This window comes from Salmo trutta, chromosome 22 (genome assembly GCF_901001165.1).
Source record: "Salmo trutta chromosome 22, fSalTru1.1, whole genome shotgun sequence".
Classification (NCBI taxonomy): Eukaryota; Metazoa; Chordata; class Actinopteri; order Salmoniformes; family Salmonidae; genus Salmo; species Salmo trutta.
This window is the reverse complement of record NC_042978.1, coordinates 5,850,449-5,863,432: the sequence shown is the minus strand read 5'-3', so window position 1 is coordinate 5,863,432 and position 12,984 is coordinate 5,850,449. Positions and strand designations below refer to the sequence as shown.

At 42.3% G+C, this 12,984-nt stretch overlaps 1 protein-coding gene across 1 annotated transcript in view; it reads left to right on the top strand.

Annotated features, from left to right (window-relative positions):
• LOC115157960 (26S proteasome non-ATPase regulatory subunit 1) overlaps positions 1-12,984 on the top strand; it is a 123,511-nt gene that overhangs the window by 54,255 nt on the left and 56,272 nt on the right. The window lies entirely within an intron of this gene.

Here is a 12,984-nt window from a genome sequence, read left to right as displayed (position 1 = left end):
ACTTAGATATTCAGACAATGACATGCCCAATTCTTTAGATATCTTCTAGCTATACAGAATAACAATGGACATGTTTTCACTTAGATTTTCAGCCCTTTCAACTCTTGATTAAGTCTGCAGTCACAAAGAGAAGAGCTGCAAAAGTTTCTTATGTCTGTTTGTGGAAAGAAACACTACACAGGTGCTTTTCATGGCACATTTTAATCATATGAATTGACAAAGTGAATCAAATCTGTTTTTTGGCATTGCAAAAATGAACTGGTACTGGTTTCATTAACCTTTGTGTTTCCCTGCTTCTTTCACCTACTATGTGTGCCACTTCACTGGCCATCTCTGGAGGCTGAGAGTGGAAGGGACAGGATGGATTGATCTGGCGCTACTGTGCTTTTTTGTCTTTCCTGTTCTCTAAGCGTCAGACACCATCTGGATGTCTGGTGAAATGAAACATGAGGTGTGCACTAGGGTTGGTGCGATGTCATTCAAAATAAAGCTGTGATAGAGAATCACCTATAGACTCTGACTTTCACAATTGTTCCCATTTGAAAGCTGCAACTTTAGGACAAACACTTATCAAATAAGCCTATTTGGGAAATATTGTCTTAAAGGGATACTTTGGGATTTTGGCAATGAGGCCATTTATCTACTTCCCCAGAGTCCGATGAACTCGTGGATACCATTTTTAAGTCTCTGTGTCCAGTATGAAGGAAGTAGGAGGTAGTTTTGTGAGCCAATGCTAATTAGCATTATCGCAATGATTGGAAGTTTATGGGTATCTGCTAGCGTGTCGCCTGTACAATTATTCTATAATGATATTAAAGCCTCTGACCTGGTGCAAGTGGATGAATTCTTCTAGAATGACCCGAAATGTTGATATGACCCCATTCTCTTCAAAGATGGCCGCATTCTCTTCAAAGATGGATGAGACGGGTCAGAAAAAAGAAAAAAATATATTAGTAATGGATTTTTGTTAAGCCTATTTATGTTGTTTGTGTGCAAGGCACAAGACCATGGCTCTGATAGGGCTTGACATGAACCTTTTTTGCCACTTTGGACAAGTAGGACAGATTCTTTACTTGTCTGAAAGCTGAAGTCGCCACCCCAAAAATAATACTTTAACACCATCGCTCAAAATGGTGACAAAAAAATTGTGAATTACATAGGAGGGATCTGAAAGATCTCCTCCCCCCCCAAAAAAGACTGCTAGCTCAAACTCTCATAGACGGGCGAGGGAGGAGAGTAACCATGACACTATCCAGGTTTTCATCCAACCTTTTTATGATAGTAAAGTACATGTCGGATAAAAAAAATGAAATGACAGTTCTGATGGAAACAGAACATTTTTCAGTAAAATTTCCAAATGTTCCTCAAAACAAAATATGCTACACACGGTAGGATCTTTTTGTGTCTAAAATTAATTATGTGAAAAATGTTGGTGGAAATGCTTTCATGCTCAAGTATTGATATAATAACCATCATATCGAAGTAAACTTGAAGTCATGCGATGCCATGTGAGCCACCCACTACCACTGATTGGGAAAGCATGTTTTCTGTTCGGTTACAGATTAAATAAATTAGGATGAACTTCACAGGGTGATGAAAGTGCAAGGTGATGCGCTTGATGTTCATTTCCAGTAAATATCGAGGGTCTTATTCTGGTGACATTCTAATTGATGCTTGGCTGCCGTTTGACTATGAAAAATTCTCTCTTTTGTTCATAATCTCATCATGTAGGCTATACGTGCGCTATAGCCAACAGCATCTCATCACGTAGGCTATACGTGCGCTGTAACCAACAGCGCGTACGTAGCCTTTTATCTGCAACAAGTCAATTTGATGGAAACACATTGTTGGTGTAGATTTTAGAATATTTCCATCAAAATCTGTCGCCAATTGGATGGAAACATAGCTTGTGACAAAATATATGAATAGCCTATTCCACTCTGGTGGAGCTGTGGTACAAAGGCCTAGGCTACTACACATTTTCTATCTGGTTATATTTGTGTCGTGGGATGAAGCGCGCAGATGGAGCAAGTTATAGTCAGCGAGGCTCGCTGGCTGTGCTTCTTGTGATGGGTTGTAAATCATCATGGGCTGCAGAGCAATTGTGCAGTCCTCAAAACTGGATAATTATAATTATTTGCATTTTTTTATCATTATAAACTGATTTGCATTTTTGCCTCATCCTGCTCTGTCTTTAGGCCTAGGCTACTAAACTCAGCAAAAAAAGAAACGTCTCTCACTGTCAACTGCGTTTATTTTCAGCAAACTTAACATGTGTAAATATTTGTATGAACATAAGATTAAACAACTGAGACATGTTCTGAACAAGACAGAAATGGAATAATGTGTCCCTGAACAAAGGGGGGGGGGTCAAAATCAAAAGTAACAGTCAGTATCTGGTGTGGCCACCAGCTGCATTAAGTACTGCAGTGCATCTCTTCCTCATGGACTGCACCAGGTTTGCCAGTTCTTGCTGTGAGATGTTAGCCTAGCCCACTCTTCCACCAAGGCACCTGCCTTGTACAAGCTCAGTCCGATGATGCTGTGACACACCGCCGCAGACCATGACGGACCCTCCACCTACAAATCGATCCCGCTCCAGAGTACAAGCCTCGGTGTAACGCTCATTCCTTCGACAATAAACGCAAATCCGACCATCACCCCTGGTGAGACAAAACCGCGACTTGTCAGTGAAGAGCACGTGGTCTGCCACTGTGAAGATGATCAGCTGTCCGTCCTGTCTCCCTGTAGCTCTGTCTTAGGCGTCTCACAGTACGGACATTGCAAATTATTGCCCTGGCCACATCTTCAGTCCTCATGCCTCCTTGCACCATGCCTAAGGCACGTTCATGCAGATGAGCAGGGACCCTGGGCATCTTTCTTTTGGTGTTTTTCAGAGTCAGTAGAAAGGCCTCTTTAGTGTCCTACGTTTTCATAACTGTGACCTTAATTGCGTATCGTGCATGTTCATTAATTGTTTATGGTTCATTGAACAAGCATGGGAAACAGTGTTTAAACCCTTTACAATGATGATCTGTGAAGTTATTTGGATTTTTACGAATTATCTTTGACAGGGTCCTGACAAAGGGACTTCTTTTTTTGCTGAGTTTATATGCTTTGTAGGTAGGTTGCATATTGCTAGAATAATAAGGAAATATCATTTCTTTCATATATTTTCCTCAGCTATAGCCTAAGCTTCCATTAGAATAATTTTTGGGGAAAAATTACTTCAATTTCTAATTTTGGTCGTTTGTTTCGCAACGGCAAGGAGAGATTTTCTTTTGGCCTCGCATGCATAATTTCTGCCTTAAAATGCAATGCTCAAATCTAAGGTTTGTTCAAATTTCTCATTTTTATATCTTGCTATTGTTTCCTCTCTCATTTGATTTGGGGTTATTCAAAAACAACTTTCTGAACTCTGTTTGATCATGAAATAGCTGTATGCGAACGAGTGATGTGCGTTTGGAGTAATACTGGCTGTATCCAAGGCTCAGCCAAATCATTCACATAACAGAATGCAGCATGCGACTGAAGAGAGAAGAGATTGGCTAGTTACAGCATCAGCACGCGCTCTGGAAAGACAGCAGGAGAGTTGAAAGGCAGTTTACCAGTTAACTTACAGCAGCGCGTCCCCTAAACGATAACTAAGAGGTAGGTGAGAAGCCTGGTCACTGAGACGGGGGTGAGAAGGTGATGAAGCGTACTCCATGAGCTGTAACCGAAAAACAACTGGCATTTTGAACGTTTGAGGTGAGGGAGAAAGTGTGGTGGAACAAGTATTGTTAGCATTGTTAAGTATCTTGCTAGCTGGATCGAATGATCCGTTTGCTAGACAGAGAAATGTTGAGCAACATTAGCCAATTTAACTGATCAAATAATTGAGTTGATGGTGTGAAAATTAGCTGGCTAATAAAGTCAGACAGCTAACGTTAGCTAGCTAACGTTACAACATTAGATGAGCTAACTTTAGTAACCTAACCAATTCGCTATAGTATTAACTGGTAACATTATATGACTCCATGCCTTTCCTCAAGTTATAACGCGTTAGTTGCTTACTGGACCATGGCAATCTGTGTGAAATGTTAACTAGTTAACGAGCTATCTGTGAACTCATCTTTTCCCTCTACAGTATTAGGCTAGACACATGACATTTTTAAGAATGTTTTTTTCTGATTTAAAAACTAGTTAATTGCATCCACCGTGGAGCCCAGTTTCATAATATTACTATATGTCCCAGCTGCCTGCCATAGTTTTGAAGTAATCACGAAAAAACAGTCCTTATTTTAGGGCATTTTTCACCCTGCCAGCTCCTATTAGCTCTATTGAGCACCGTGGCACCAACTCACCTTCCAAACGTTCTATTCCCAGCTTATTGTTCTACGTCACAATGCCTGCTTTGCTATGGTTGACAATTGAGCTCGGTCCACGTTGTTTCTAATTAAAATGTAAACAACAAAAATGTACTCATGGAACTCTGAGGTCGTCCCATTGTTTACTATAGGGAAATATAGGTATGTCTGTCTATTTCGCCAAATAATTGGATACCATTTTAAACATGACAATATCCTCTTTCTAATTATGTAAGGCTGGGCAGTGTATTCTGTTGTCATCAAACGCTAGCCCCGAAATACCTTTGCCCTGGGAACGCTGAGCTCCCCCCATTGTTTTCCTATGGAGAGGCATGCTAGTGTATTTCCCGAAATATCTTGCGATGTGTATATTTAGCTGTTTTTCAAGTCGGACACCATTTTACATTACATTTACATTTACGTCATTTAGCAGACGCTCTTATCCAGAGCGACTTACAAATTGGTGCATTCATCTTATGATATCCAGTGGAACAACCACTTTACAATAGTACGTCTATATTTTTTTTTTTGGGGGGGGGGGTTAGAAGGATTACTTAATCCTATCCCAGGTATTCCTTAAAGAGGTGGGGTTTCAGGTGTCTCCGGAAGGTGGTGATTGACTCCGCTGTCCTAGCGTCGTGAGGGAGCTTGTTCCACCTCGCCAGAGCAGCGAACAGTTATGACTGGGCTGAGCGGGAACTGTGCTTCCGCAGAGGTAGGGAGGCGAGCAGGCCAGAGGTGGATGAACGCAGTGCCCTTCTTTGGGTGTAGGGACTGATCAGAGCCTGAAGGTATGGAGGTGCCGTTCCCCTCACAGCTCCGTAGGCAAGCACCATGGTCTTGTAGCAGATGCGAGCTTCAACTGGAAGCCAGTGGAGTGTGCGGAGGAGCGGGGTGACGTGAGAGAACTTGGGAAGGTTGAACACCAGACGGGCTGCGGCGTTCTGGATGAGTTGTAGGGGTTTAATAGCACAGGCAGGGAGCCCCGCCAACAGCGAGTTGCAGTAATCCAGACGGGAGATGACAAGTGTCTGGATTAGGACCTGCGCCGCTTCCTGTGTGAGGCAGGGACGTACTCTGCAAATGTTGTAGAGCATGTACCTACAGGATCGGGTCATTGCCTTGATGTTAGCGGAGAACGACAGGGTGTTGTCCAGGGTCACGCCAAGGCTCTTGGCACTCTGGGAGGAGGACACAATGGAGTTGTCAACCGTGATGGCGAGATCATGGAACGGGCAGTCCTTCCCCGGGAGGAAGAGCAGCTCTGTCTTGCCGAGGTTCAGCTTGAGGTGGTGATCCGTCATCCACACTGATATGTCTGCCAGACATGCAGAGATGCGATTCGCCACCTGGTTATCAGAAGGGGGAAAGGAGAAGATGAATTGTGTGCCGTCTGCGTAGCAATGATAGGAGAGACCATGTGAGGAAATGACAGAGCCAAGTGACTTGGTGTATAGTGAGAATAGGAGAGGGCCTAGAACTAAGCCCTGGGGGACACCAGTGGTGAGAGCACGTGGTGCGGAGACGGATTCTCGCCACGCCACCTGGTAGGAGCGACCTGTGGGAGATGCCCAACTCGGAGAGGGTGGAGAGGAGGATCTGATGGTTCACAGTATCAAAGGCAGCAGATAGGTCTAGAAGGATGAGAGCAGAGGAGAGAGAGTTAGCTTTAGCACTGCGGAAGAGCAGTCTCAGTTGAATGACCAGTCTTGAAACCTGACTGATTTGGATCAAGAAGGTCAATCTGAGAGAGATGGCAAGAGAGCTGGCCAAGGACGGCACGCTCAAGAGTTTTGGAGAGAAAAGAAAGAAGGGATACTGGTCTGTAGTTGTTGACATCGGAGGGATCGAGTGTAGGTTTTTTGAGAAGGGGTAATCATGATAATCTCCTCTTTTCTAATTATGTAAGGCTGGGCAGTGTATCTCGTTGTCATCAAACGCTAGTCAGAAGTTGGCATTTTATTCCCACTTCCTCGTTATGCAGAAGTAATCACACTTGGCACCATTGAGGTGCGGATGTTTACTTTCTACAGGAGTTGTTATTTTTCTGTTTCGTCGTAAGAACAGATTGTAGTGGTAATATGAAAAGGGATACATTTTTTTGTGCCATTTAGTCGAAATGGAATTCGAAGCGTCGCTCCAGTCAAAACAGGCTCTGCGAATCTTTGATTCCATAAATTTGCTTTGGGCTCGGGCTAGTGTTCCAGTTTAGCCAACGTTATTTTGCCATCTCCAGCCTTGGGTGAATTTTGACTCGTTCTATTGTCCAGCCTAAAAGTATTTGGTTATTTTTTCAGAATGAGAGAATTAGGTGAAAATGAGGCATTGCTTGTTAAACAGTTAAGTGGAGCTGGGCCTGGGCCTGGCTTAAACTGGATGCCACTATAGAGGTGAAAGGAACACCACACACTTTCCCTCTTTCTCAATACATTGGATAAAGAGGGGTATCCCAGGTGTACTCTCTGCCTAAAATAAATCAATTATGCCAACAAAGGGTATCATGCATGCTCTGCTGGCACATTGTAGAACATATGTCCACATCAGGCAGAAAGTGTACAATGTAATAATGTGCAGTGTAGCCCAAAGATATTGCTTTTGTTGTGTTGAATTTGACAGTAACACTTGTGTGAGTGAGGGGGAATTATTAAATGTTTTACTCAGTGAATGTTATTTTTGCACACATGTAGCCTTGTGCACTTCATCGACGTCTACTATAGTGGCCACTATAATATAGCAAAATGGAATGCCTATTTGTTTCATTATATTTCTACTTAAGATGTTTTTCCCCCAAGTGCAATATTTAGATATATGTGTGTGTGGTCACAAGCGTTCTATTATAAAGGCTGTCATGGCTAACTGCAATATTAGTGTATTGTTTTTTTTTCTCAAGACTTGAGTGTCATTTAGTAATGTCTAGGCGAAAATAACATTGGATTGCTTTCTTTACATTTTTTTTTAGCTGCGAGTTAGGTTCACACAAACTACTTATTTTACACACAGAGACTGATCATGTAGATCATATTCTTTGTTGTTTAATTAGTTAAAACCTGCATTTCCCCCTAGCAGGGATTTTTTTGCATGTTTCAGTGCAAAAAAAAAAAAGTGTCACCTTTTTGGGCCCGCACCAGTTTGCATCTCTGATTTCAATTGAAAGAGTAGTGTAATAGGCCAGTCATCATATCAAATGGAGAGAAAATTGACTTTGGCTATTGGCCCAGATCATTTGAGAGAGAGAGAAAGAAAACAACTTATTTCCTGACTGGATATTTTGCGCTGCTTTGTTGAGACTCTTCGCTACTTTGTTTACTTTGTCTTCTGCTTTGTGTAAATGTAATATGTTTATTGAAATAAGCTATAGGAATATGGGCAATTTACTCAATGTCAACCATGCACTGCCACGCTGTGCGCTGCCTTATCCAATTCTGACTGGAGTAAATCTTTGATATTTATGTGCAATTTTGTATATATTTTTTTCTTCTATATTCTAGTTGTCCAGCAATTTATTTATTTTTTACTTGGCCCGGACAAGCCTTAATGTCCTGCGGTCATTACGCGACTTCCTTCAAACTGCACACAGAGACATAAAAATGGTATCCATGAGATCATTGGGCTTCATTGGGCTTCATTGCCAAAATCCCGAAGTATCCCTTTATTGCTTTTGATAAGCTATTTTAATTAGTCGGTTTTGTATGTTCTTCAACAGCAAGTAGGGGGGATGCATACATTTATTTTGTAATAGACTAAGCTTTGCTCAACTGTAAGATTTGTTCAAACTAATCGTAAAAAAAATCTATCTTGCTATTTTTTTGTTCTACCTCTCTCATTATTACCTTAGCCCTATCATGTTTTTAAGTTATTCAGGAACAACCTAAAACCTTCTGAGAGACCGTAGAACTCCGTTGGCTAAAATTATTGTTTAATCATGCTTTCCACCTAACTACCCCTACTGCATTCAACAGCACTGCATCCCCCACAGCTACTCGCCCAAGCCTCCCCCATTTCTCCTTCTCCCAAATCCATTCAGCTGATGTTCTGAAAGAGCTGCAAAATCTGGACCCCTACAAATCAGCTGGGCTTGACAATCTGGACCCTTTCTTTCTAAAATTATCTGCCGAAATTATTGCAATCCCTATTACTAGCCTGTTCAACCTCTCTTTCGTGTCGTCTGAGATTCCCATAGATTGGAAAGCAGCTGCTGTCATCCCCCTCTTCAAAGGAGGTGACACTCTTGACCCAAATTGCTACAGACCTATATCCATCCTACCCTGCCTTTCTAAGGTCTTCGAAAGCCAAGTCAACAAACAGATTACCGACTATTTTGAATCCCACCGCACCCTCTCCGCTATGCAATCTGGTTTCAGAGCTGGTCATGGGTGCACCTCAGCCACGCTCAAGGTCCTAAACGACATCGTAACCGCCATCGATAAGAAACATTACTGTGCTGCCGTATTCATTGACCTGGCCAAAGCTTTTGACTCTGTTAATCACCACATCCTCATCGGCAGACTTAGTAGCCTTGGTTTCTCAAACGATTGCGTCGCCTGGTTCACCAACTACTTCTCTGACAGAGTTCAGTGTGTCAAATCGGAGGGCCTACTGTCTGGACCTCTGGCAGTCTCTATGGGGGTACCACAGGGTTCAATTCTTGGGCCAACTCTTTTCTCTGTATACATAAATGATGTCGCTCTTGCTGCTGGTGAATCTCTGATCCACCTCTACGCAGACGACACCATTCTGTATACTTCTGGCCCTTCTTTGGACACTGTGTTAACAACCCTCCAGACAAGCTTCAATGCCATTCAACTCTCCTTCCGTGGTCTCCAACTGCTCCTAAACACAAGTAAAACTAAATGCATGCTCTTCAACCGATCGCTGCCTGCACCTGCCCGCCCATCCAGCATAACTTCTCTGGACGGTTCTAACTTAGAATTTGTGGACAACTACAAATACCTAGGTGTCTGGTTAGACTGTAAACTCTCCTTCCAGACTCACATCAATCATCTCCAATCCAAAGTGAAATCTAGAATTGGCTTCCTATTTCGCAACAAAGCATCCTTCACTCATGCTGCCAAACATACCCTCGTAAAACTGACCATCCTACCAATCCTTGACTTCGGCGATGTCATTTACAAAATAGCCTCCAATACCCTACTCAACAAGCTGGATGCAGTCTATCACAGTGCCATCCGTTTTGTCACCAAAGCCCCATATACAACCCACCACTGCGACCTGTATGCTCTCGTTGGCTGGCCTTCACTTCATAATCGTCGCCAAACACATTGGCTCCAGGTCATCTACAAGACCCTGCTAGGTAAAGTCCCCCCTTATCTCCGCTCACTGGTCACCATAGCAGCACCCACCTGTAGCACGCGCTCCAGCAGGTATATCTCTCTGGTCACCCCTAAAGCCAACTCCTCCTTTGGTCGTCTCTCCTTCCAGTTCTCAGCTGCCAATGACTGGAACGAACTACAAAAATCTCTAAAACTGGAAACACATCTCCCTCACTAGCTTTAAGCACCAGCTGTCAGAGCAGCTCACAGATCTCTGCACCTGTACATAGCCCATCTTTAATTGAGCCCAAACTACTACCTTTTCCCCTACTGTATTTATTTATTTTATTTATTTTGCTCCTTTGCACCATATTATTTATATTTTAACTTTTAACTTTCTTCAAACTACAAATCTACCATTCCAGTGTTTTTCTTGCCATACTTTATTTACTCTGCCACCATGGCATTTTTTTGCCTTTACCTCCATTATCTCACATCATTTGCTCACATTGTATATAGTCTTATTTTTTTCTACTGCATCATTGATTGTATGTTGTTTTACTCCATGTGTAACTCTGTGTTTTTGTATGTTGTCGAACTGCTTTGCTTTATCTTGGCCAGGTCGCAATTGTAAATGAGAACTTGTTCTCAACTTGCCTACCTGGTTAAATAAAGGTGAAATAAAAAAATTAAAAAAAATGAAGTAGCATGGTGGGAGAAAGCCAGCATGCATAAAAATTGCCATTCATATCAAATAGACAGAAAATACAGAATGGGCCTTTTATAGAGTGTCAGCTATATGGTGTTTGGTTATATGGACCAGATCATCCGACATTGAGAGAAAAAATACATTTTCTGACTGGACAATTTGCACTGCTTTGGTGATAATCCTAGCTTTGTCTACATTGTTCTCTTGCGTTTTGTAAATTGTTTGAAACATATGCAGGCTGCAAAGGAATAGGCCACTTTGCATGGCCCTGCTTTGAGCTACCAGGTCATCTCTACTGCGTGGTGCTAGTCAAGTTGAAATAGGTTATACAGTGCATCGTCTGTCACATCACAATGTTGTCACCATCGATGATGGCTGTCAATCATCTTCGATATCCGATACTATCGTAAATTTCGCTGAACCCTAGTGTGCGCGCACACAGAGACATATCTTACACTCACGGTCAGAATGTACTGCTAACTCCTGGAGCATTCTGTTTAACTCTGTTTATGAATGGTTCTAAATGTTAGTTATTTATCTGCAGTAGCAAAGCGAATGGCACATTCAACCTCAAGCCATTGCATTGCCACACAATGGTCGTAAACCTTACATAGAGAAAGCATTGGATCATTGGCAAGTTGTTATTCTACCACACCCTCATTCATATTTTGTAAACATTAGCTTGATGGATGAGAATTGTGGCATTGACAATTTTGGCACTGGCAGGAATGTTTTGTTTTGCCATACAATAGACTTTATAGGCTACCTGACGACCCTATCCACAAAGCCTGTGTTTGGCTTCACAGGTTTCGCTCTACTCTCTACAAGTTGCGGTTGATCCAAGAATAGATTAGTGGTAGTCATATATGTACCAGAATAGCATCTCATATCCCTGTTGGCGAAATTGAAAGGCAATCCAGATCTTCTAGAGATTTGCCATTTGTGATCAATGAAAGCCCTGGTTGGCCAGTTGAGATGAGATGCTAAATCCAATCAGGCCAGTTGACATTAGGCCGCTGGAATTCACCACTGCATTAATGGAGAAGACTGAATGAATGACCCTGGGAGGTTTATCGATTTATGTGCATAGAACCTTCTGGGCTTTATCATTGACACTGAAACAGTGTTTCAGACCCTTTCCGAGTACCCTAAGGTGCTTCATTTAGCGTTTGATTACAGCGAGCCGATTCTACTCCGATAAAAGCTGAAGTCAAATCACTCTATTTTTTCCTGCTTGTTTGTGTTAGGGTTGGTTAGATGCTAGTTTTTTAATTGTGTGTAAAATCAAGACGGCGCAACTCACAAACATCAACGGATTCTGACGGTTTTCGTGAGCTACTCCTATGTTGATTTCGGTTTAAAAGTCTAATCAGGCTAAAATATGTTCTGAGTGGGAGCGCAACCGTATGAATGTGTACATTGTATTCAGTGTACGGCAACAGGGATCCATCTTTATTCCTCCTGACCTCTTCACTCCATCAAACCAATAAGGTTTTGTTTTCTCTGAGAAGCAAAGGACCTCTTCAATTGCAGCAAAGCGTCACATTTCTGGGAGAGAGTGGCAAATGTGAAGTTTTTGTGAGTTAGTGGCATGGGAGTCATCGACGATGATGCCTGTTTTTTTTGGAGAAAGCTGAGGAGTCTGTTTTATAGAGGATTGGTTTACCGCCTAGCGTTTGAGTGAATGACGATTTAATACCTGACGATTAATAGACTCCCAATTATCATTACAGGGAACCAAACCTTTCTGGGAAATCTGAAGGCACATGGTAATCTGATTGGTATCACTGTTCATGCCGAGGCAATGTTGGTCTTATCAACCGCCTTTCACAGCATAGCAGGCTGTATAACACGATCAATATGATGTGCTTACCTCATTCCATTGTCAATTGTTTGCTCCTGTATGGTTTCAACCATGTCTGTGCCTGAGAGACTCCCTAATTCAAGACATTACAACAGGCTATACCGTAATACATTTCCAACACTGGTAATATAGCACACATTATACTGATTTGAGTGACTTGTACAGTTATGTCATTACTTCAGAGGAAATCCGTCTCTTTCTCAGGCAGTATTATTCCATACCAGTTGTAATTTATTGCACTCCCTTTTTTTGTGACCAAATATGATTCATTAAACATTTCATTTAGCTGACAGGTTTGGCTGTCAGGAATTGTCAGGAATTGGCAGCAATGTTCACTAAAAGATACACTGGAACACACAGTACAGGCTACAATCGATAGCACATTTGTATTTTTTAAGTTTCACTTTAATTTTCCCTCAAGTTATGAGTGGTTCAAGGTTGAAAGCCATCCGCAACTTTAGAAGAATTGGGAAAGTTGGAGACTGCTCGCATGTGATGGTTGGCCACTGACTGTTTTTGGCAGATCGTCGGCCATGTGTGTCCTCTAAGACCTACCTGTCTTGTCCCAGCAAGAGTCGAGTAGCCCATATTTTCCTTCTTTATCCGGTCCCGCTTCATTCCTCTTAGAGCAGAGCCCATTAAATTCACTTCACATCTCAAGCGCCTAATTGCAAATGGCCCTTACCCTAATGGCACATTAAGTGCTAAGTAAAGATGCAGTTACGAGAGGTTAGGCTCCCAAATCTACATCCCCCTGGTCTCCACCCGTACACCCCACACTGCTCTTACCTC